Source organism: Loxodonta africana, chromosome 4 (genome assembly GCF_030014295.1).
Source record: "Loxodonta africana isolate mLoxAfr1 chromosome 4, mLoxAfr1.hap2, whole genome shotgun sequence".
NCBI lineage: Eukaryota > Metazoa > Chordata > Mammalia > Proboscidea > Elephantidae > Loxodonta > Loxodonta africana.
Window position 1 is genome coordinate 169,482,688 of NC_087345.1, and position 22,551 is coordinate 169,505,238.

A 22,551-nucleotide genomic window follows, 5' to 3' on the forward strand; every position below is an offset into this window, starting at 1 on the left:
GTATTCTGTTGACTAACCCCACTGTAATGAAAGTTTCATCAAGGCGGGGAGGGTCTTTGTCTTGTTTGCTGTTATACACACAGTGTCCAGACTGACCCTTAAAATTGTGCAAACAATTATTGCTGAATGAAAGTATCTTGTTAGGGAAGTAGTGATGCTTTGAGGGCCAAGATGTCAGCTTGAGGAAACAGCATCTACTTGGGTGAGTGGTGAAATAGTGTCACATTGGTATGAAAAGTAAACTGGAAGAAAGTTTTTGAGAAGCATGTTAATACTCAAAGGGAAAGGTAATGTAAACTTTGCTAAAAGGAAGGTGTATTTGTTCATGAGCTTTAAATATTGTTTATAGATATTTGGAAATTTTATCTGCTGATACAATTAAATTTTGAGACTGGTACACTGAAGCTCTGGCCAGCACTGCAGTTTGCAATCAGACATTTCTGTTGCCCTACAGAGCCCATGTCATTCAGCCAAAAGCAAACCATAAAGAGACCTGTTTCGGTTATGATTACCTCTATCAGGAAGAGATGGAGGGCCTAGAAATCAAGCGATAGAATGGAAAGCAAATGTTTAAATGTTTTGTTGATGGTTGTCTAGACTATGAACATGAGACAAGGGAATCAAGTGTCACGTTTGTGAGCAGCAAATCCTATTGCTCTGATATCACCATGTTTTAGTTCACAGTGTTTCGAGGTAGGTAAACAAACAAAAAAATCCATTGCTGTCAAGTTGATTCCAACTCATAGCGACCCTATAGGACAGAGCAGAACCGCTCCATAGGGTTTCCCAAGAGGGTCTGGTGGATTCGAACTGCTGACCTTTTGGTTAGCAGCCCAATGCTTAACCACTGCGCCACCAAGGCCCTAAGAGGTAGGTAGACCCTCCATTATAAGCAGTCTTTCGAAGTAAAAAAATCTAATGAGAAATATATTCTCCCTAACTGATTTATTTAATGGACTGAGCAGAGTGGGCTACAATCAGGAAACAGCACTGTTTTTTTCTCCCCACTGCCTTTAAACAAGCTCTTTCTGATTCCCTTTCTCTGCCCCTTCATGGTACCACTGGTAGCATGGCCTTTGGTTCACTTTCAGCTCTAAGACTGTCATATTTTTAGATGTTCAAAAGCCCAGCCTGGGAGAAACCCTGAGAGGGTGGCCCCCGGACACCTTTTTAGTTCAGTGATGAAGTCACTCCTGAGGCTCACTGTTCAGCCAAAGATTAGACAGGCCTATAAAAAAAAAAAAAAAAAAACGAGTCTAAAAGGGCTCACCAGCCCAGGGGCAAGGACCAAAATGCAGGAGTGGACAGGAAAGCTGGTAATAGGGAACCCAAGGTCAAGAAGGGAGAGTGCTGACATGTCGTGGGGTTGGTAACCAGTCATAAAGCAGTATGTGTACTAACTGTTTAATGAGAAGCTAGTTTGTTCTGTAAACCTTCATCTAAAGAATTAAAAAAAAAGAAAAAATCCAGTCCAGTGTAACGTAAAACTTCAACTTCACACCCAATTCACAGCTTTTCCTCTCCTTCCTCTCTGGCCCCTAAAGCTTGCTTCAGGAGTCTGGAGTGGGCGTGGAGGGGTGTGGCCTGTGCTGGCTCTCACACTTCTGCTCTCACTGATGTTCTTCCAGGGGGAGGTGGGAGATACAATGGGAGAAGGGATGAGAGGAAGAGGGGCAAAGATTTTTTTTTTAATTGTGGTACAAATATACATACCAAAACATTTGCCAAATCAACAATTTTTACGTGTAAAATTCAGTGACATTGATTACATTCTTCAAGTGGCAGAACCATTATCACTACCTTTTGCCAATTATTCCACCACCATTAACATAAACTCTGTGCCCCTTGAGCCGTAACTCCTCCTTTCTCCCTCCTCCCAGCCCAATGATAAGCTTTGGTTTCTATGTATGTGCCTAGTTCATATTGGTGAGATCATACAGTATTTGTCCATTGTAAATGATTTATTCACTCAGCATAATGTTTTCAAGGTTCTCCATGTTGTAGCATGTAGCAGGACTTCATTTCTCTTCGTGGCCGAATAATATTCCATTGTATGTGTGTACCGCATTTTATTTATCCATTTATCTGTTGATGGACATTTTTAGGTTGTTTCCACCTTTGGGCTATTGTGAATTGAATAGTGCTACAATGAACATTGGTGTACAGGGGAAGCAAAGATTTATTTACATAAAAAAACCCACTGCCGCCGGGTGGATTCCGACTCATAGATTGATTAAGCAAACTATAAATAGCACCTTATTTACATAATAGGTGCTATTTATAGTTTGCTTAATCAATCCAAACCCATTACCGTCAAGTTGGTTCTGACTCACAGTGACACTATAGAACAGAGTAGAACTTCCCCATAGGGTTTCCAAGGAGCAGCTGGTGGATTTGGACTGCTAACATTTTGGTTAACAGCCAAGCTCTTAACCACTGTACCACCAGGGTCAAATTACCCCTGGTCAGGTAGGCCTCCAAGTACTGCTCTTTGGGGGACATATTAGTGGATTCTGATATGTCCCCTATAGGGACCTCTGCCCAACACTATTTTCTGACACTTGCTGGCTGGCCCTTTTCATCTCTACCTTAGTTCTTACCTCCTCACTCAGACTGGAAGCCACTTCGATGGGATCCTTTCAAGATAGCTCATGCTCAGCTGCCTGCCACACATCTCCTTGGCCCATGGCGCTCATACTTACTTGTGTCCCTTGACAGTGAAAGCACAGACTACTGGACTACTGGTCCCGCTGTAGCCCCGGCCCTCACTCTTCCATTTCAGATTGTGCTGGGATGCCTCTTCCCTGTAGAATCTTCCAGCTAGAAAGCAGACACACCCAATCTATTCCAGTGTTTCTTCATGGAGCTACTCTAAACAGCCTTGGAGTCCCTGCGTGGTACAAATGGCTTGGTTGCTAACCGAAGGGCTGGAGGTTTGAGTCCAGCCAGAGGTGTATCAGAAGGAAGACCTGGCAATCTACTTCCAAATAATCAGCCACTGGAGACCTCTCGGAGCACAGCTCTGCTCTGACACACATGGTGTTTCTAGGAGTCAGGACTGACTCCACAGCAAGTGGGAGCGAGTCAACAGGTCCGGGTGGCGGAGCGACCTCTCCCTTCCCCACGAGGGGCGGTGAAGTTGATGCTAGTCGTTGACTGTCCTCACCTAGCTGCACATTTAGATAATGGGCTGGGCCCCACCCTCTGCCTTTCCCTTTTGACTATGCACCAATCATATCCCTGCTAAGCGTGAGCTTTGGGCCTCTCAATGGCATGGCCCCTTCAAGGCCCTGCGAGGGGCCCTAGGAATGGGTTTATGTGGTCATACAATTTTCAACATTTGCAAAAGTAAGATATTTTAATTTTTTTTAATTAAAGGGGACTCTCCCAAATTTTGTACACCTCAGGACCCACAAAACCTGGTTCCACCCCTTCTCTAAGGGAAACTGCTCAGATTCAGAGTGAATCCTCCCCTACAGCCAAGATGGATCAAAGACAGGAGATTAAATGGCATGTGTGGTCTAAAAAAAGGCAGCCCAAAATGTCCCATTTCCTCATTATGAGCTTGGTTTGGAGGGCTGCAATTGACTGGGCCTTGTATTTGGTTAAAGGAGCTGGGGAAAAGCACTTTCACCTATCCTCACTTACTCTGGGTAACTCAGGGGCCAATTAGAACACATATCTATTGACCTATGTAGTTGTTTATCAATTTAGCTAGCTTTTTTTTTTTTAAATAAGAACATATTATACACAAATTCTTCGATTTCCTTTTCTCACTTATGTATCACAGACATTTCCTTGTCACCACTTATAAATCTACCTCATTCTGCTTATCCTAAGCGTGTATCATAATTAATGAGACCCTATTAATTGACGTTTAGATCATCCCAATTTTTCCTCATTATAAAAGCACCACTTTTATGCAGTTTTTACTATTAACAGGCCATATCAATTTTCAATCACTGAGACTATATGGCAATACTCATTTTCTCATGCTCCTGATAAAACCAAACCAAAAAATCAAACCCATTGCCATCAAGTCGATTCAGACTCATAGTGACCCTATAGGACAGAGTAAAAAGGCTTCATAGGATTTCCAAGGAGCAGCTGGTGGATTCAAACTACTGACCTTTGGTTAGTAGCTAAGCTCTTAACCACTGCTCCACCAGATCTCCAGTATGTGTTGTTGGTTATGGTTTGTATCCTATAAATGCCTTGTATTAGGATCTCTAGCATTGATTCTATTTTTTCTTCTATGATCTTTATAGTTTTTGGTTTTGTATTTAGGTCTTTGACCCATTTTGAATTAGTTTTTGTGTATGGTGTGAGGTATGGGTCCTGTTTCATTTTTTTGCACACGGACATCCAATTTTGCCAGCATCATTTGTTAAAAGATTGTCTTCTCCCCCATTTGGTGGACTTTGGGCTCTTGTCAAAGATCAGGTGTCTGTAGGCAGATGGATTTACATCTGGGTTCTCTATTCTGTTCCATTGGTCAATGCATCTGTTGTTGTACCATTACCAGGCTGTTTTGACTACCATAGCTGTATAGTAGGTTCTGAGGTCAGGTAGTGAGAGTCCTCCTACTTTATTCTTCTTCAATAATGCTTTACTTATCCAGGGCCTCTTCCCTTTCTATATAAAGTTAATGATTGTTTTTTCCATCTCTTTAAAGAATGTTGTTGGTATTTGAATTGGTATTGCATTGTATTTATAGATTACTTCGGGTAGAATTGTCATTTTCACAATGACAATTGAGTTGAGTCTACCTATCCATGAGCATGGTATGTTTTCCCATTTATGTAGATCTCTTTTGGGTTCTTGCAGCAGTGTTTTGGAGTTTTTTTTTTTTTTTTGTATAGGTCTTTTACATTCCTGGTTAGATTTATTTCTAAGTACTTTATTTTTTTTGTGGGCTATTATAAAGGATATTGTTTTTCTGATTTCCTTTTCATTATTTTCTTCATTGGTATATAGGAATCCAACTGATTTTTAATGTTTATCTTGTACCCTGTTGCTCTGCTGAATCTTTCTATTAGTTCCAGTAGTTTTCTCATGGAGTCTTTTGGGTTTCCTATATAAAGTATCATATCATCTGAAAATAGGGACAGTTTTACTTCTTCATTAGCAATTTGGATGCCCTTATTTCTTTTTCTTGCCTTATTGCTCTAGCTAGGACTTCCAGCACAATGTTAAATAGGAGTGGTGATAAAGGGCATCCTTGTCTTATTCCTGTTCTCAAGGGGAATGTTTTCGGCCTTCTCCATTAAGAGTGATGTTGGCTGTTGGTTTTGTATAGATGCCCTTTATTATGCTGAGGAATTTCCCTTCTATACCTATTTTATTGAGAGTTTTTTTTTTTTTTTTTTTTTAATATAAGGAATGGGTGTTGGACTTTGTCCAATGTCTTTTCTGTGTTGTTTGAGATGATCATGTGATTCTTTTATTTGTGTGGTGGGTTATGTTGACTGATTTTCTAATGTTGAACCATCCTTGAACAAAACACCATTGCCATCGAGTCAATTCTGACTCATAGCAACCCTATAGGACAGAGTAGAACTGTCCCCAAAGAGTTTCCAAGGAGCACCTGGTGGATTGGAACTGCTGACCTTTTGGTTAGCAGCCATAACACTTAACCACTACACCACCAGGGTTTCCCATCCTTGCATACCTGGCACGAATCCTGTGGTCGTGGTATTACTTTTTTGATATGATGCTGAATTCAATTGGCTAGAAGTTTGTTGAGAATTTTTGCACCTATATTCATGAGAGATGTTGGCCTGTAATTTTCTTTTTTTGTGGTGTCTTCACCTGGTTTTGGTGTCAGAGTTATGCTGGCTTCACAGAATGAATTTGGAAGTATTGGTTTCTTTTCTATGTTCTGAAATAATTTGAGTAGTACTGGTGTAAGCTGTTCCCTGAACGTTTAATAGAATTCTCCAGTGAAGCCATCTGGGCTAGGGCTTTTTGTTTTTGTTTTTTTTTTTTTACCTTTTCAGTCTCCTCTCTTGTTATGACTCTGTTCAGATTTTCAGCATCAATTTGTGATAGTTTGGGTAGGTAGTGTTTTTCTAGAAATTTGTCCATTTCCTCTAGATTTTAAAATTTGTTGGAGTATAGTTTTTCATAATAATCTGTTATGATTCTTTTTATTTCAGTTGGATCTGTCATAATGTCCCCCTTTTCCTTTTTTATTTGGGCTATTTGCGTCTTCTCCTGTTTTTCTTTTGTCAGTTTGGCTAGTGGCTTGTCGATTTTGTTGATCCTTTCAAAGAACAAACTTTTGGTTTTGTTGATTCTATTGTTTTTCTATTCTCCATTTCATTTTTTTCTGTTCTGATCTTTACTATTTAAGGGAAAACATTCTTAACTCATGTGAAAAACCAAGTGTTAATGATGTCGAGCTTCTATAAATTTCTATGAAAAATGCAACCTAATACAACAACAACAAAAAAAACAACTGCCGTCGAGTCAATTCCGACTCGACAAAGGCTGTGAAAAATCATTCACATAAGAGAAAAATGCATACTAAATAACCAGTAAACATATTAGAATATGTTCAGCCTTACACACAAGTGAAATATCCAGAATAGGTAAATTCATAGAGACAGAGACTAGATTGGTGGTTGCCAGAGCTTGAGGGAGGGAGAAATGGGGAATGGCTGCTTAATGGGTTTGGGGTTCCCTTTTCGGGTGATGGAAATGTTTTTGAACTAGACAGAGGTAGTGGTTGCACACATTGTGAATGGACTAAATGCCACTGAATCTTCACTTTAAAATGGTTAATTTTATGTTACATGAATTTCATCTCAATTAAAAAAAAAGAAATATCATTATGTCCATCAGACTGGTAAAAAAAAAAAACCTCAAAACAAAGCAAACCAAAAAACCACCACTACCAACAAAAAAAACATCCAGTGCTCACAGAAGTGTAGAAACAGGCTCTTTGATCTCCTGCTAGTGGGAACGAGACTTGTCCATATAGTTTTTGAAAATAACAAGGCAATATCTATTAAGATGTAAAATGTACATACCTGTAAATACTCTTAACCCAGCAACAGTAATTGGCCTCCATCCTCCAGAAATAAAAGCACCATTTTTAAGTATGTGTGTGTGTGTGTGTGAGAGAGAGAGAGAGAGAGAGAAATATCGAGAGAGCGAGAGCAAGAGAGAGAGAGAGAAGAGTTCACTGAGGTATTGTTTATAATAGAAAGAGAGAGAGAAAAAAAAGGAAACAACCTGAGTGTCCATCAATAGGCGGTACAGCCATACCATGGAGTAGTCTGTATCTATAAAAAAAATGTCAAGTGTTGTGAAACTCAGACTTTTCTTTTAATGTGGTGGCTCTTACCCAAGATTATGCCTTTAAGACCTTGTGAGACTTTGCTCTAAATTTCTCTAGAAATTCCCCTGGCTTTGCAATGCTGGCTGAACTTCAGATAGGATAGTATTACGGAAAAATTGTGTTTGTGATCTTGTATTTAGTAGCAAAACAGGTGTCCCTCTCTGGGGCCACCCACACGATGCTGCTTATGTACTTAACGGGTTCACAGCTTTTCCCCCTGTCCCTCTGAAAGGAGGAGGAAATAGCATCATCCTTCTACCCAACTGTTTTGGGTTTCACTGGCCCTGGTGTGCGTTGCTCCAGACCCTTAGAAATATGACCACTTGGGTGGAACCAGGTTGAAAAAGCTTTTTTTTTTTTTTAAATGATTTAAGAAAGCTCTGGGGGGTGGCAGGAGGCAGGGATAAAAAAAAAAAGTATGAGTTTTTCAATAACATCTTGAACTTATAACTCTGTGAAATATTGTCTTTGAGCCATTAATGAAACACACATTGCCACAGTGGCCTTGATGTTGCTCATGGAGGGGGAGGGCAGCTGTATTTACTCTCCTTTGGCTCTGAGTGCCTCATAACACTCCTATTCCTTTCAGGTTTGGAAGATAACTTCTGGTGCTCCCACCACTTATGGGACATTTCTACTGGGAACAACTGGCTTAGAAATTCCAATAACGCTTGATTATATGTTCCATGGGGCCCTAGATGCGCAGTGGTTAAGAGCTCAGCGGCTAACCAAAAGGTCAGCAGTTCATATCTACCAGCTGCTCCTTGCAAACCCGATGGGGCAGTTCTACTCTGTCCTATAGGGTCATTATGAGTTGGAACTGACTAGACGGCACCTAAAAACAACAACATACGTTCCATGCCTGTCCCTGCCGTGACAGCCTGTGTAGCCTGTATTACTTCTGGCGGGCCCTGGCTCTGTCCTAGCCTTCCCGAGCTTGGGTCAATGAGAATTCCCCTAGAGGCTAAACCCTTAAAATCAGCACAGTGGAACAAGAGCAGACCTACAAATTGTAAAGGTCCACAAGGCCTCAAGGAAATTAGAGGCCTTAGAAATCACAGATTTCTCAGCTGGAAGAGACTCTAGAGGTTTTTAATTTTTTTTTTTTTAATCCACCCCCATTTACAGACTGAAAGGAAATATGAATTCAAGAAAGGAAGACTTACTTTAAGCTGATGGTTGCTACAGGCCTAGGCGCCCCCTCAGCCAGGGCTTCTCTGAGTGTGGTCCGTGGACAACTTACATCAAATCACCAGGAGCTTATCAAAAACGAAGATCTCTCTTTTCCACCTGCTCCCCGCTTTACCCCTAGAGCCCTGGGGCTGCACTGTGATTGCTCTGAACTCCCAGCTTCTGCTAAGCTAGCACTGCCGTCGTCTTCCCCCAGCCAACATCACCTGGACCTCATCAGCCATGATGAAATGTTTCCTGCCATTCACAAGATCTGGGAGATACAGGACCAGTTGTGGCTGGGGTTGGAGGGGAAGATGGTCAGAAGGACAGAGGGTAACATTGATGATGCCGTCATTGATGGAAATGCCTCAGTAGGAGGCCCTGATGGTGAAGGAACTTTTGAAAGCACGGTAATCACTGGTGTGGATATTGTCATTAACCATCACTTCACAACAGAAGCCTACAAGAAGTACATCAAAGATTACATGAAATCAATCAAAGGCAAACTTGAAGAACAGAGACCAGAAAAAGTAAAACCTTTCGTGGCAGGGGCTGCAGAACAAACCAAACACATCCGTGCTAATTTCAAAACCTACCAGTTCTTTCGGCACCGAGTACTGGGTACCAGTTCTTTATTGTTGAAAACATGCATCCAGATGGTATGGTTGCTCTGCTGGGCTACCGTGAGGGTGATGTGAACCCATATATAGTTTTCTTTAAGGGTGGTTTAGAAATGGAGAAAGGTTAACCAACTTGGCAATTATTCGGATCTATTACCTGTCAACTTAACTGGCTGCTGCTTTTCACCCACACAACACCTGGGCTGAGACAAATGGACTGATGTCATCTGGAGCTCTTCATTTATTTTGACCTTGATTTATTTGGAGCAGAGGCATTCATTTTTGTTTTTTAAGGAAAAAAATCGTGTAGGTTGTCTAAAAACAAAATGCATTTAAACTAAATAATAAAAAAAGAAAAAAAAATGCAGACCTGGCAGAAACTCCAATTCAGTAGATCCAGAATGGGACCCATTGACTTTAAAGCCTTTCAGGTGATTCTTATGTTCTTTAAAATGTAAGCACCCTGTGCTAGGGCTCAGTGTACTTATTATACACGGTGCTGGTGAAGCGGGGGCTGGCAGATCAAAAACCAAACCAAAACCAGTGCCATCGAGCCGATTCCGACTCATAGTGACCCTATAGGACAGAGTAGAGCTGCTCCATAGAGTTTCCAAGGAGTACCTGGCAGATTCGAACTGCCTACCCTTTGTTTAGCAGCCGTAGTGCTTAACCACTACACCACGAGGGTTTTCGGGGTCTGGCAGGGGCATCTGTGAGACAGCTAAGATTTAAAAATCTAGCCCATAAGTCATCTAAGACACTTTCAATGAAAAATAGAGTTTGTCTTCCTGATCATTTAAAGGATTGTGACTTCCAGTGCTACTGGAATTAAAGTGGACTCTTTGCCTTATTCTGCGCCTAAGTAAGCAAAGCAATTATTCTGCCCATCTGGAGAGTTACTTGTTCTCCTTGAGGTGGAGGTTTGATTTTTCATACTCCTGTGCTTTCTTCTGCCTGCAGAGGGTGCAGAATATTAGCATCTGGCAGGGGTGGAAGGGAGCAGGCTAGAATGGCAGACGTTTTTTCCGTAGAGAAGTATATTTTATACCCTGAGTCTGATGGGCACTATGGACCTCCTCTACAGAATAATGTACACATGCAAAATTTTGCATAAATTCCTGAAGATACATGAACACCACCCCTACTCGTAATTAAGAACCCCTGCTAGAGAGATAATCATTTCTACTTTAATTGACTCTAGGAACTCACCAAAGCTATATTGTAGTGTGTATGAAATTTAAAACATCAACTTTTAAAAGAAAAACAGCGGGTGAGGTAGAAGCAGCCGTTTTGTACAATGTTGTTGCTGGGCAACAGCTATATGGCAGCTTCCTAATCTATTTTCTTTTGGGTGTGAACATTTTCATAATAAAAAGGAAAAAGGTCAAAAGACAGCATCTGATTTTCTTCAATCCAGTTTACATTTGGTGTCTTGGTTATTGAGGGAATCTGGGATGGTAGCTGAATGTCATAGAGGACTGATGCAGCCACAGCGATAAGATACAAATTCCAAATGGTGCGGCCTTAAAAAATCTGGTACCAGAGAGAGAAGAAGTTCTAATACAAGCCACAACATGGATAAACCTTGAAAATACTGTGCTGAGTGAGGTAAGCCACACACAAAAGGACAAATCTTGTATGATCCCACTTATATGAAATATCTAGAAAGGGCAAATGCATAGAGACAGTAGTTTATTAAAGGTTACCAGGGGCTGGCGGATGGGGAGGGGATCGCTTATCACAGTAAAAAAAAAAAAAATTTTAAGATTAAAAGAAAAAAAATCCTTGTTACACACCAAACGTCAGGTTTCCACCTGTAATTTATAACCTGTCCTATTTTCCATGTGGGCTTGTATTAGTCAGCCCTTGCCACAATGATGCTGCATGACAAGCCACTCCAAACTCAGTGGCTTAATGAAATAAAGTCTTATTCTGGATCATGGGCCCTCTAGTCTGCTGGGGCAGCTCTGATGGTTTCAGCAGTTCAGGTGTGCTCCATGCATGTCTCCTTCTTTTGGTATGGTCGAGCTACTCAGGGTGCGCTCTCCTCACAACAGACAGAGGCTCAAGAGAGGGAAGCCTCTGTCTGCATCATGTGCTAACGTCCTGCTGGACAAAGCAAGTCTCATGGTGGAGCCCGAAGTCAAGGGCAGGAGAAGTATACTCCACCTCTAATAGGAAAAGCTACAAAGCCACGCGGCCAAGGGAATGGTTATGGAGTGGCCAGTAATTTACTACAGGGCTAGTCCCTTGGTTTTCACTTCTGGTAAAAAGGATGCCACCAATGGGTATTTGACACTACGCAGGCCTCTATTTCAGGCAGCTCTCCCTGCAAGAAGTCCCTGGGTGGCATGAACAGTCAACATGCTTGGCTGCTAACCAAAAGACTGGAAGTTCAAGTCCATCCAGATGAGCCTCAGAAGAAAGGCCTGGTGATCTACTTCTAAATAGCAGCCATTGAGAGCCCTATGGAGCACAGTTCTACTCTGACACACATGGGGTCACCATGAGTCAGAACTGACATGATTCTCTCCATGCAGAAGGGACCACAGAGAAGCACTCTCTTCAACCCAGATTCCCTCTGATTTTGGCTTCCCTTGGCTTTGGCAGGACTGTTTTCCGGCCTTGGCATTGAAATCTCCTGAAATTATGATGTCAGTGGCTAGATGGTTTATAATATGTAAAATGTAAAAGGCTGTCAAATTGGATCCAGACACCTAAGGGATAAATAAGTGCATGAATAGGGCGAATGTATATATTAAAACATACCGGGTCTGTTTTATCAGAAAGCTGTCTAAAGTCCGAACTGAACAGCTCACACCTACTGAGAAGCTCGGAACTTACCTTCTGTTGTTAGCAGAGATCAGCGAGAGGTCGTCTCTTCTCTGATAAAATTGATGTTCTTTAAGGCCAGATAGTAAAAGAGCCCAAAACTTTAAACCTGATATTAATATAAAAGGTATTATATTTTTATTTGTATCTACATCCTGCCCCAGTTAATGAAAATATACGTAGTTGTTAGGAGATCCTGAATAGTATCTCTTGGAAGGGTGGAAGTCAACATCAGTTTTTCTTTCGGGACTTCCTGTTACAGGTTTTCATAGTTGATCAATTTTTGCCTTTCAGATTAGACAGGACGAACATTCCTTCTAGAGGAAACTTAAGGCTTATTAAAACCGTTGCTGTGGAGTCGACTCCAACTCATAATGACCCCATGTGTTTACAGAGTAGAATGTCCCCATAGGGTTTTCTTGACTGTAATCTCTATGGAAGCAGGTTACGAGGCCTTTATTCTGTGGTGCTTCTGGGTGGGTTTGAACCCCAACCTCTAGCATCATAGTGCAAACCATTAGTTCCATTCATTTAGGGGAAAGGTATGGTAGATTGATTTTAAAAATGGCCCCAGCTCTCTACCTCTCCTTGGATTCACACCCTTCTCAGTGTAACTTGGAAACATGTCCTCCCACCACTAGGTAGTCTCTTTCCCCTCCACTTGAATCTGGGCCAACCTTGTGATTCGGTTTGGCCGATAGAATCCTGTAGAAGAATGATGTGCCAGCTCTGAGCAGAATGCTGAAGGGGCCTTTGCACACTTCTTCTGTCTTTCAGAACCCTGCCCAGCAGTAACGGATCCAGGCTGGGGGATGAGAAACCACATGGAGCAGAGGTGACTCATCCCAGCCAGCCCCCATCTGATTTTCCAGCTGATCACATGGAGTCTAGATGAAATCAGCCAAACTCCCCCGCCCCCCCAGATCAGCGGGACTGGCTGGTGACCCACAGAACTTGTGAGCAAAAATTAATGTTTGTTTTTCTATGCCACCAAGGCATTATGGCAATAAATAAGGGATACAGGAGGAGTGAGGTAGCTCAATAAGAAGTGAACATGATGAACGGGAAATTATGTTCTCTTCCTGGTGAGATTAGGCAACCATGCAGACCAGTCCAAAGGGGAAGATATAGGTAGAAAGAAAATGAATTAGTTAATTTTAAGATGCCTCTGAACTGGCTAATTATATATAGCTGGAATGGTAGACCATTTATTCCACAATATTTTATGAGTATTCTATTATAGTGTTGGGGTTCTCAGATGACATAACACTCTTAAGCAGATGGGTGCTAAAGTGAATTTGGGGAGGGGTGGTGAAAGGGAAGGACTCAGTTAAAGTCAAGCTCTCATGCAGATCTCCTATTCCATCTTCAAGAGATGTGTAAAAGAGTTCTTTCAACTGACTCGTAGTACTCAAGAGGCTCCTTCATGGGAGCCACAACTTAGCGTGGCCAGTGCGTGTTACAAGCGCCCTATACTTTCTGGGTACAGGAATTCTAGGTAGGCCATAGATACCTAGCGAGAGGGGCTTTGTCTTCTGAAATTATGGGAAGTCTAGCAAAAGGCTGAACTGTTTTTCTTCCTGAAGAACAAATCGAAATGTTAGTCAACTTCTCTACATCTTCTTGACAAACAAGACACACGGGTTTGAAAAATGGGATTGCAAGTTCTAGCAAGCCAGGAGTTTCCTCTGAGTTGCCACAATGGAAGAAGCGAGTTCTGTTAAGGAAGCCCACGGACACCCCAGCCTCCTGTCCTCCCAATCCACCTAGTTGTATGCAAATCCAGAACAAGGAGTCTCCTCTCCTTTCTCTACTTGCCACCTTCCGTCCCATATCCGCCTTCAAGAGAAACTGGGCAAAGCCTACTATCCTACGCAGGTAATTACTGGCCCTCTGCTCGGGCTGCCTAGATCAGTCTGGCAACAGTAAGCGTCTTGTGTATTTAAGACACTTCATGCTTTAAACATGCTCTTAGTATCTTAAATATAAAAAAATGGTGTGATACGAAAGGAAGGTCTTGGTAATATTTTAGAGACAAGGGAAACCGAGACACAAAAACTCAGGGTGGTGATGTCAGGAGCATGGTGACTAAACTCCAGACTGATTGCTGTATGACCCCAACAGACAGGCTGCTTGTATATGTGACGGTGTCTCAGCCCGTAAACTTCCTAACGTCAACCTGGAGTCAAAAGATCCCTGCAAAACACATCTTCACTGAGCACTAGCGTCTTCCCGGAGTGACTCTTCTACATGGCTAGCTTGAAGTCCTCTGTTTTGATACATTAAAGCAAGTAACAGCAGACAAGGGGGAAAAGTTGATTTCAATGCTGTTGAATCTAATGAGAAGTAATGGGTTCGTTCCACAGGTACTGTTTTCATTTGCCTTGTTCCATGAGGAGCTCTCCGGAAATTCCGTTACTATCGATTCCTCCAATTTTAATGCTATAATGATACTGTTCCCGTTCACAAGGGAAATGGTTAGGTACACTTGGAATTGTGCGAGTACATGAGTACATATTTATATACAGGTCTTTGTTGTCCTAGCAAAGTTCTCAGTGCAGTTAAAAAGGTGTGCGAATGTCTTTCCTAAATTCCCTCCAGATGTGTCAAAGAAAACCAAAAAGAAAAACCAAACCCATCGCCTTTGAGTCTCTTCCGACTCCTACTGAAGATCAGTCCTTTTTTTGTTTGCTAGTATTTGGTTTTAATGTGCCCAGCATTTTGGATATCACAAAAGAGATTACCATAGAAGGGGTTTGTTCTCTCTCTGTTTCTCGTATTTTCCCTCTTCCAAAGAACTCTTTTTAAATATAAGAAGTCAAAAGCTTCCTGTGTTATTCTTTGGATTTCTCCCTACAACATTCAAACCTTTGTCTGGGCCAGAAGAAGAGCCGAGGAGGCTCCCTCCAGACTGGCAGCCAGCTTTCAAAGCCTTCCCTTTCCAAGTGAAGACATAAATTAAAGCTGACACTTGGAGTGTGTGTACGCCTGCTGCCCTTAAGTTTGTGCTCCGCTCGAGCTTATTTATTTTTGCTCCATTGCAAAAAGATTTATGACCCCTCATTATGAATTCTGACACTCTTGTGCTACATGGATGCACTTAGATTGATTTTCACTTTCTGATGGCTTTGAAAAGCTTTCCTTTTCAAGTATAAACCCTCAAGGGCAGCAAGGGTCCCTTTGTAAAAGAAGGCTTGGCCAGTGCCTCTGCACCTACAAAAGGCCATGTATGCAGGGCTCGGGCTTAATCAGGGCTTGGGGGTTGATGGATGGATAGTCACCTTGGCTGCTGCTCTATTTACTCGTTCTTGGCCCTTTTCTCTTCCAGAGAATTGAAGTGAATGTATAAAAATGTATTTCTAAATAAAAACTGGCAAGCAGAGTGTGAGCCTGGAAATAACCTCTTTAAGATATTTCAGGAAAACAAGAGTCCTTTGTTATTTGAAGTTTTAAAAAGATAACAGTTGATGGCTAATTTGGCTGGGATGATGTTCTTGGCCCAGCAAATGTGAAATTACATTCATTTTGCAAAACAGAAAACCCAACATGACATTCATTGTCAATTCATGAAAACAGACATAGGAAGAGGTGGGATCCTTCTGTTTTCTTCAGCTAATACTTGGCTCACAGCTTTTTTTTTCTCATAACTACGCAAGAAGAGAGGTCAGTCTGATGGTTGAAACTCATTGCTCTTGAGTCGTTCTGACTCACAGCAACCCTGTAGGACGGCATAGAACTGCCCCATAGGGTTTCCAAGGCTGTAATCTTTACAGAAGCAGATTGCCACATCTTTCTCCCTTGGAGCAGCTGGTGGGTTAGAACTACAGACGTTTCAGTTACCAGCTGTGCACTTAACCACTGCACCACCAGGGCTTCCTGATGGATGATGGAGCAGTAGTTTTAGAACTTGGGATCTGCACAGGCCACTAGCATCCGCAGGAAGTAAAGGGACTATTGCTGGAGAGAGGGAAGGAAATGAGAGACTTGATTATCATCCCAAAATCTAGGCATATCCGGGAGCCCGGTGGATTCTTAACTTCTCAATTCCTGTCTTCCTCTCTTAACCTCAGCCTCCATTTTATCCGATTCTTGGGGCTGAGAGTCGTGGTGGTGATCACCTAGAATTTCACCTGTCACACTGGAGAGCAGACGCTTCAGGGGTAGACAGCACTGTACAGGGTCACCATGAGACCCCCTGGACAGTTGGAATGTTTTTCCAGAAATGCACGAGGGAGAGAAAAATAATTTCATAATTCATATATTTTCAAACATTGTAAGTTTTTAGTTTTTAAAAAAAAAAACCCACCTAGTTACATTAAGGAACAGGAAATAAAAGTGACATAACAATTGACATAAAATATGAGCTTTGTATGGGAGTTGTCTATCACTCAGCCCTGGTACCTTGGAGGATAAGTTTCAGAAGCACTAGTCTATAGAACTTTCTGTGATTGTCCCTCCCTTGCCCCCTACCCCCCACCTGATGAGGTCAACAGAACTGAAATGACCTTCTCTGCTGAAGGAAATAACTAAAATTTGTTGGTAAATTCAACCTGGCAGGAGGGGAGCTAATCAAACAATTCAAACTAAAAAAGCCACTTTTTTCTCCTCCCCTATTTACTATCCTGTTACTGTAAGGAGCCCCTGGGTAATATAAATGGTTAACGTGCTTAGCTGCTAACCAAAAAGTTGGAGGTTCTAGCCCACACAGAGGCATCTTGGAAGAAAGGAAGGCCTGGCAATCTACTTCCAAAAAATCAGCCATTGAAAACCCTAAGAAGCACAGTTCTACTCTGACATACATGGGGTTGCCATGAGTCTGGTTCAACTCGATGACAACTGGGTAAATTATTATCAAGCTGCTGTGGAGACACCCTCAAATGTCTGAGCCAAAGTCACTAATCTGAATCTGTTTCACTAAGGTTTGCTCTAACCACCAAGATTTCTGTACAACTTGCCTCAAAGAGCCCACAAAATGGAATAGGTGCCATGAAGAGCTGTTTGGAAGAGCTGTACTAGCCATATCGCCAACACGTCTGTCAGTTTGTTGTACTGTGGGGGCTTGTGTGTTGCTGTGATGCTGGAAGCTGTGCCACCAGTATTCAAATACCAGCAGGGCACTCATGGCAGACAGGTTTCAGTTGGGCTTCCAGACTAAAAGACAGACTAGGAAGAAGGACCTGGTGGTCTACTTCGGAAAAGAATTAGCCAGTGAAAACCTTATGAAGAGCAGCAGAACACTGTCCGATATAATGCCAGAAGATGGGCCTCTCAGGTTGGAAGGCACTTAAAAGACAACTGGGGAAGAGCTGCCTCTTCAAAGTAGGGTCCACCTAATGTCGTGGATGGATTTGAGCTTTCAGGACCTTCATTTGCTGATGTGGCACGACTCAAAATGAGAAGAAACAGCTGCAAACATCCATTAATAATCAGAACCTGGAATGTACAAAGTATGAATCTGGGAAAATTGGAAATCATCAAAAATGAAATGGGACACATAAACATTGATAACTTAGGCATTAGTGAGCTGAATAGATTGGTATTGGCCATTTTGAATTGGACAATCATATGGTCTACAATGTGAGAATGACAAATAGAAGAGAAATGACAATGCATACATGGTCAAAAAGAACATTTTGAGATTTATTCTGAAGTACAACGCTGTCAGTGATAGGATAATATCCATATGCCTACAAGGAAGATCAGTTAATACAAGTATTGTTCAAATTTACACACCAAGCACTAAGGCCAAAGATGAAGACATGAAGATTTTTACCAACTTCTGGAGTCTGAAATTGATCGAACACGCAATCAGGATGCATTGTTAATTACCGGTTATTGAAATGCGAAAGTTGGAGACAAGAAGGATTGGTAGTTGAAAAATAGAGCCTCAGTGATAGAAATGATGCTGGAGATCTCATGATAGAATTTTGCAAGACCAAAGACATGTTCATTGCAAATCCTTTTTTTCACCAACATAAATGACCACTGTCCACGTGGATCTTGCCATATGGAATACACAGGAATCAAAACAACCACATCTGTGGAAAGAGATGATAGAAAAGCTCAATATCATCAGAACAAGGCCAGGGGCCGACTGTGGAACAAACCATAAATTGCTCTTATGCAATTTCAAGTTGAAGCTGAAGAAAATTCGAACAAGTCCATGAGAGCCAAAGTACGACCTTTAGTATATTCCACCTGAAATTAGGGACCATCTCAAGAACAGATTTGACCTGTTGAACACTGATGACCAAAGACCAGATGAGTTGTAGAATGACATCAAAGACATCATACACAAAGAAAACAAGAGATCATTAAATAGACAGGAAAGAAAGAAAAGACCAAAATGGATGTCAGAAGAGACTCTGAAACTTGCTCTTGAATGTAGAGTAGCTAAAGCTAATGGAAGAAATGATGAAGTAAAAGAGCTGAACAGAAGATTTCAAAGAGCAACTTGAGAAGACAAAACAAAGTATTATAATGACATGTGCAAAGACCTGGAGTTAGAAAACCAAAAAGGAAGAACATGCTCGGCATTTCTCCAAGTCTGGAGTTGCAATATTGAAGGATTCTAGGGAAAAAATATTAAATGATGCAGGAAGCATCAAAAGAAGATGAAAGGAATGCACAGAATCACTATACCAAAAAGAATTGGTCGACATTCAGTCATTTCAGGAGGTAGCATATGATCAGGAACCTATGGTACTGAAGGAAGAGGTCCAAGTTACATCAAAGGCACTGGCGAAAAACAAGTCTTTATGAATTGACAGAATGCCAACTGAGATGTTTCAACAAACAGGTGCAGCTCTGAAAGTGCTCACTCGTCTATGCCAAGAAATTTGGAAGACAGTTACCTGGCTACCTGACTGGAAGAGATCCATATTTATGCCTATTCCAAAGAAAGGAGATCCAACCGAATGTGGAAATCATTGAACAATATCATTAATATCACATGCAAGTAAAATTTTGCTAAAGCTCATTCCAAAGCAGCCGTAGCAGCACATTGACAGAGAACTGCCAGAAATTCAAGCTGGATTTAGAAAAGGCTGTGGAATAAAGGATATCATTGCTGATGTCAGATGGATCCTGGCTGAAAGCAGAGAATTCCAGAAAGATGTTTACCCGTGTTTTATTGATTATGCAAAGGCATTCAACTGTGTGGATCATAACAAATTATGGATAATATGGAGGAGAATGAGAATTCGAGAACACTTAATTGTGCTCATGAGGAACCTGTACATAGATCAAGAGGCAGTCATTCAAAGCCTGAGGGGGACAGGAGCTGGTTGAATGGACATGGGAATACAGGGCGGAGAGGAGGAATGTGCTGCCTCATTAAGGAGAGAGCAGCTGGGAGAACATAGTGAGGTGTGTATAAGTTTTTGTATGACAGACTGACTTGATTCGTAAACTTTCACTTAAAGCACAATTAAAAAAAAAAGAGGTAGTCATTCGAACAGAACAAGGGGATACTGGGTGGTTTAAAGTCAGGAAAGCTATGCATCAGGGTTGTACGCTTTCACCATACCTATTCAATCTGTATGCTGAGCAAATAATTGGAGAAGCCGGACTATAGGAAGAAGAACGGGGCATCAGGATTGGAGGAAGACTCATTAACAACCTGTGTTATGCAGATGACACAAACTTGCTTGCTGAAAGTGAAGAGGACTTGAAGCACTTACTGTTAAAGAGTGAAGACCACAGCCTTCAGTATGGATTACACCTCAACATAAAACAAAAATCCTCACAACCAGACCAATAAGAGACATCATGATAAATGGAGAAAAGGTTTAAGTTGTCAAGGATTTCCTTTTACTTGGATTCACAATCAACACCCATGGAAGCAGCAGTCAAGAAATCAAAAGACGCATTGCACTAGGCAAATCTGCTGCAAAAGATCTCTTTAAAGTGTTAAAAAGCAAAAGGTGTTATCTTGAAGACAAACGTGTGCCTGATCCAAGCCATGGTGTTTTTAATCACCTCCTATGTATTCAAAAGCTGGACAATAAGGAAAACCAAAGAAGAATTGATACCTTTGAATTATGGTGTTGGTGGAGAATATTGAATATACAATGGACTGCCAAAAAATGAACAAATCTGTCTTGGAAGAAGTACAGCCAGAATGCTCCTTGGAAGCAAAGATGGAGAGACTTTGTCTCACATACTTCAGACATGTTATCAGGAGGGATCAGTCCCAGGTGAAGGACATCATGCTTGGTAAAGTAGAAGGTCAGTGAAAAACAGGAAGACCCTCAATGAGATGGACTGGCACAGTGGCTACAACAATGGGCTCAAGCTTTATGCTTGAATTGTGAGGATGGCGCAGGACTGGGCAGTGTTTCGTTCTGTTTTACATAGGGTCGCTATGAGTTGGAACAGACTAGACGGCACCTAACGACAACAACAACAACGGCTACCCATAAGAAGGAACCCAGTGGTTAAAGCTCTCAGCTGTTAACCAGAAGGTCAGTGGTTGGACCCACCAGTTGCTCTGGGTGAAAAAGATGTGGCAGTTTGCTTCTGTAAAGATTTACAGCCTTGGAAACCCTATGCAGCAGTTCTACTCAGTCCTACAGGGTCACTATGAGTCGGAATCGACTTGACTGAAGTGGGTTTTGTCTGGTTACGTGCCATAGCAGGAACTTTGCTATTGTGATTTTTTAATCCATGAACTAGGATGCCCCTTGTTTTCATTACGTAGTCCCACAAACCCCTCTATTCAAGAGACAGTGATCTTTTCAAAATGCCAATTGATCATGCTGCTGTCCCACTTGCTGAAATCTCTCTAACAATTTCCCATGAGCTTGAAATAAAACCCAAACTCCTTGGCATGCCTACATAACCCCACGTGATCTCCACTGCCTTTTTGCCTGCTTCTTTCCCATATTCCACTAAGCTTCAGGTACAGTGCTTTTCTTTCTCTTGCATGAATATGTCCAGCTTGCTTTTATCTTTGGGATTGCACACTGTGTGGAATATTCTGTCACCAAGATCTTCGCCTAGCTGGCCACTTCCAGTCATTCCTGTTTCTGCCAGTCAGTGATGCTTCTGGGACAACTCCACCTGACAGCCTCCCATCCCCTTCCCCGAGTGCTGCATCCAGAAACACATCACCCTGTTTTAATTTCTTCGCAGAACTTAACAGTATCTGAAGTCATCTTATTCATTTAATTGTTTGCTCATATATTATACACCACCATCCCCTCCAAAATTTAAACACCATGAGAGCGAGGGAGTCTTTTTGTCTTGTTCCACGCAGTGTCCCCAGTGGCTGGCACAGTTCCTGTTACATGGAAGGAGCGTAATAAACGTTTGTTGAATGAATGAATGTGCCAGGTATTGTGCTGGGGGCTGAGGATCAACAGTGAACAAAAGCAGATACCCACCTGCCTTCCTGTGGCTTGCTGGCCAGTGGAAGAGACAGAACACGGCGTGATCACCCCACATGCCATTATATAGTGTATGAGTTTCATGGGCTGCTTTAGCAGATTATTGTAAACTGGATGGCTTAAGTCATCAGAAATTTATTCTCTCTCAGTTCTGGAGGCTAGAAGTCTGAAACCAGGGTGTCAGTTGGGCCATGTTCTCTCAAGGCTCTAGGGAATGATCCTTCCTTGCTTCATCCTAGCTTTTGGTGGCTGCTGACAGTCCTTGGCTTGTAGCTGCGTCACTCCATTCTCTGCCTCTGTCATCGTATGGCCGTCTTCCCTCTGTGTATCTGTGTCTCTAAATAAATTCCTCTCTTTTTATAAGGACACCAGGCATTGGATTAGGACACACTCTAATCTAGCATGACCTCAGCTTAACTCGACTGCATCTGCAAAGACCCTATTTCCCAATAAGGTCACATTCACAGGTGCTGAGAGTTAGAACCTCAACGTCTCTTTTTGGGGAACATGTTTTAACCCATAACTCACAGTAAGTGCTAAGAGTGAAAAATCTCAGGGTACTATGATAGATTTTAACAGGAGAACCTGGTCTAGATGGAATGGGTGGGCCCAGGGAGGCTTCCTCAGGGAAGTGCAGTTTGGAGACATAATCTGAGTGTTGAGAGAGAATTTCTTCACTGGTAATTTAGTGTTAATTTGGTGATTAGCCTGGCTCTGAGGATAGAATAATGAGAGAAGGACAATCAAGTGAGAGTGAGTGGCTCCCCAGAGGAGCTACCGAGTCTCTCCAAGCCCCAAACAAATCCAAACCAGTTGCTGTGGTGTAGGTTCCTACTCATGGCGACCCCAGGTATTTCAGAATAGAACTGCACTCCACAGAGTTTTCGGTAGCTGTAATCTCACAGGAGATCACCAGGCCTTTTTTCCACGGCACCATTGGGTGGGTTTGAGTTGCTGCTGGGTGGATTTGAACCATTCCAACCTTTCAATTAGTCAACACTTGAATTCACTGACTTTTTCCCTTTTATTTCCTTTTTTTTTAAAAAAAGCTTATCTCACTTAAGAAACTCTCTTCATGAAATTCACTGATTTTATTCCCTATGTTAGCTTTTTTTTCTCCTGAGTTGTTCATGTTTCCAACGTCGAAGCTTTCAAAATGCCTTCTACTCCATACACATTTTGATTTTTTTGT

The 22,551-nt window shown here is 41.9% G+C and overlaps 1 pseudogene; it reads left to right on the top strand.

The window, feature by feature from the left end:
• Nucleotides 1-20,834, top strand: part of LOC104845956 (translationally-controlled tumor protein-like) — a 31,094-nt pseudogene extending 10,260 nt beyond the window's left edge.
• Nucleotides 20,835-22,551: the final 1,717 nt, after the last annotated feature.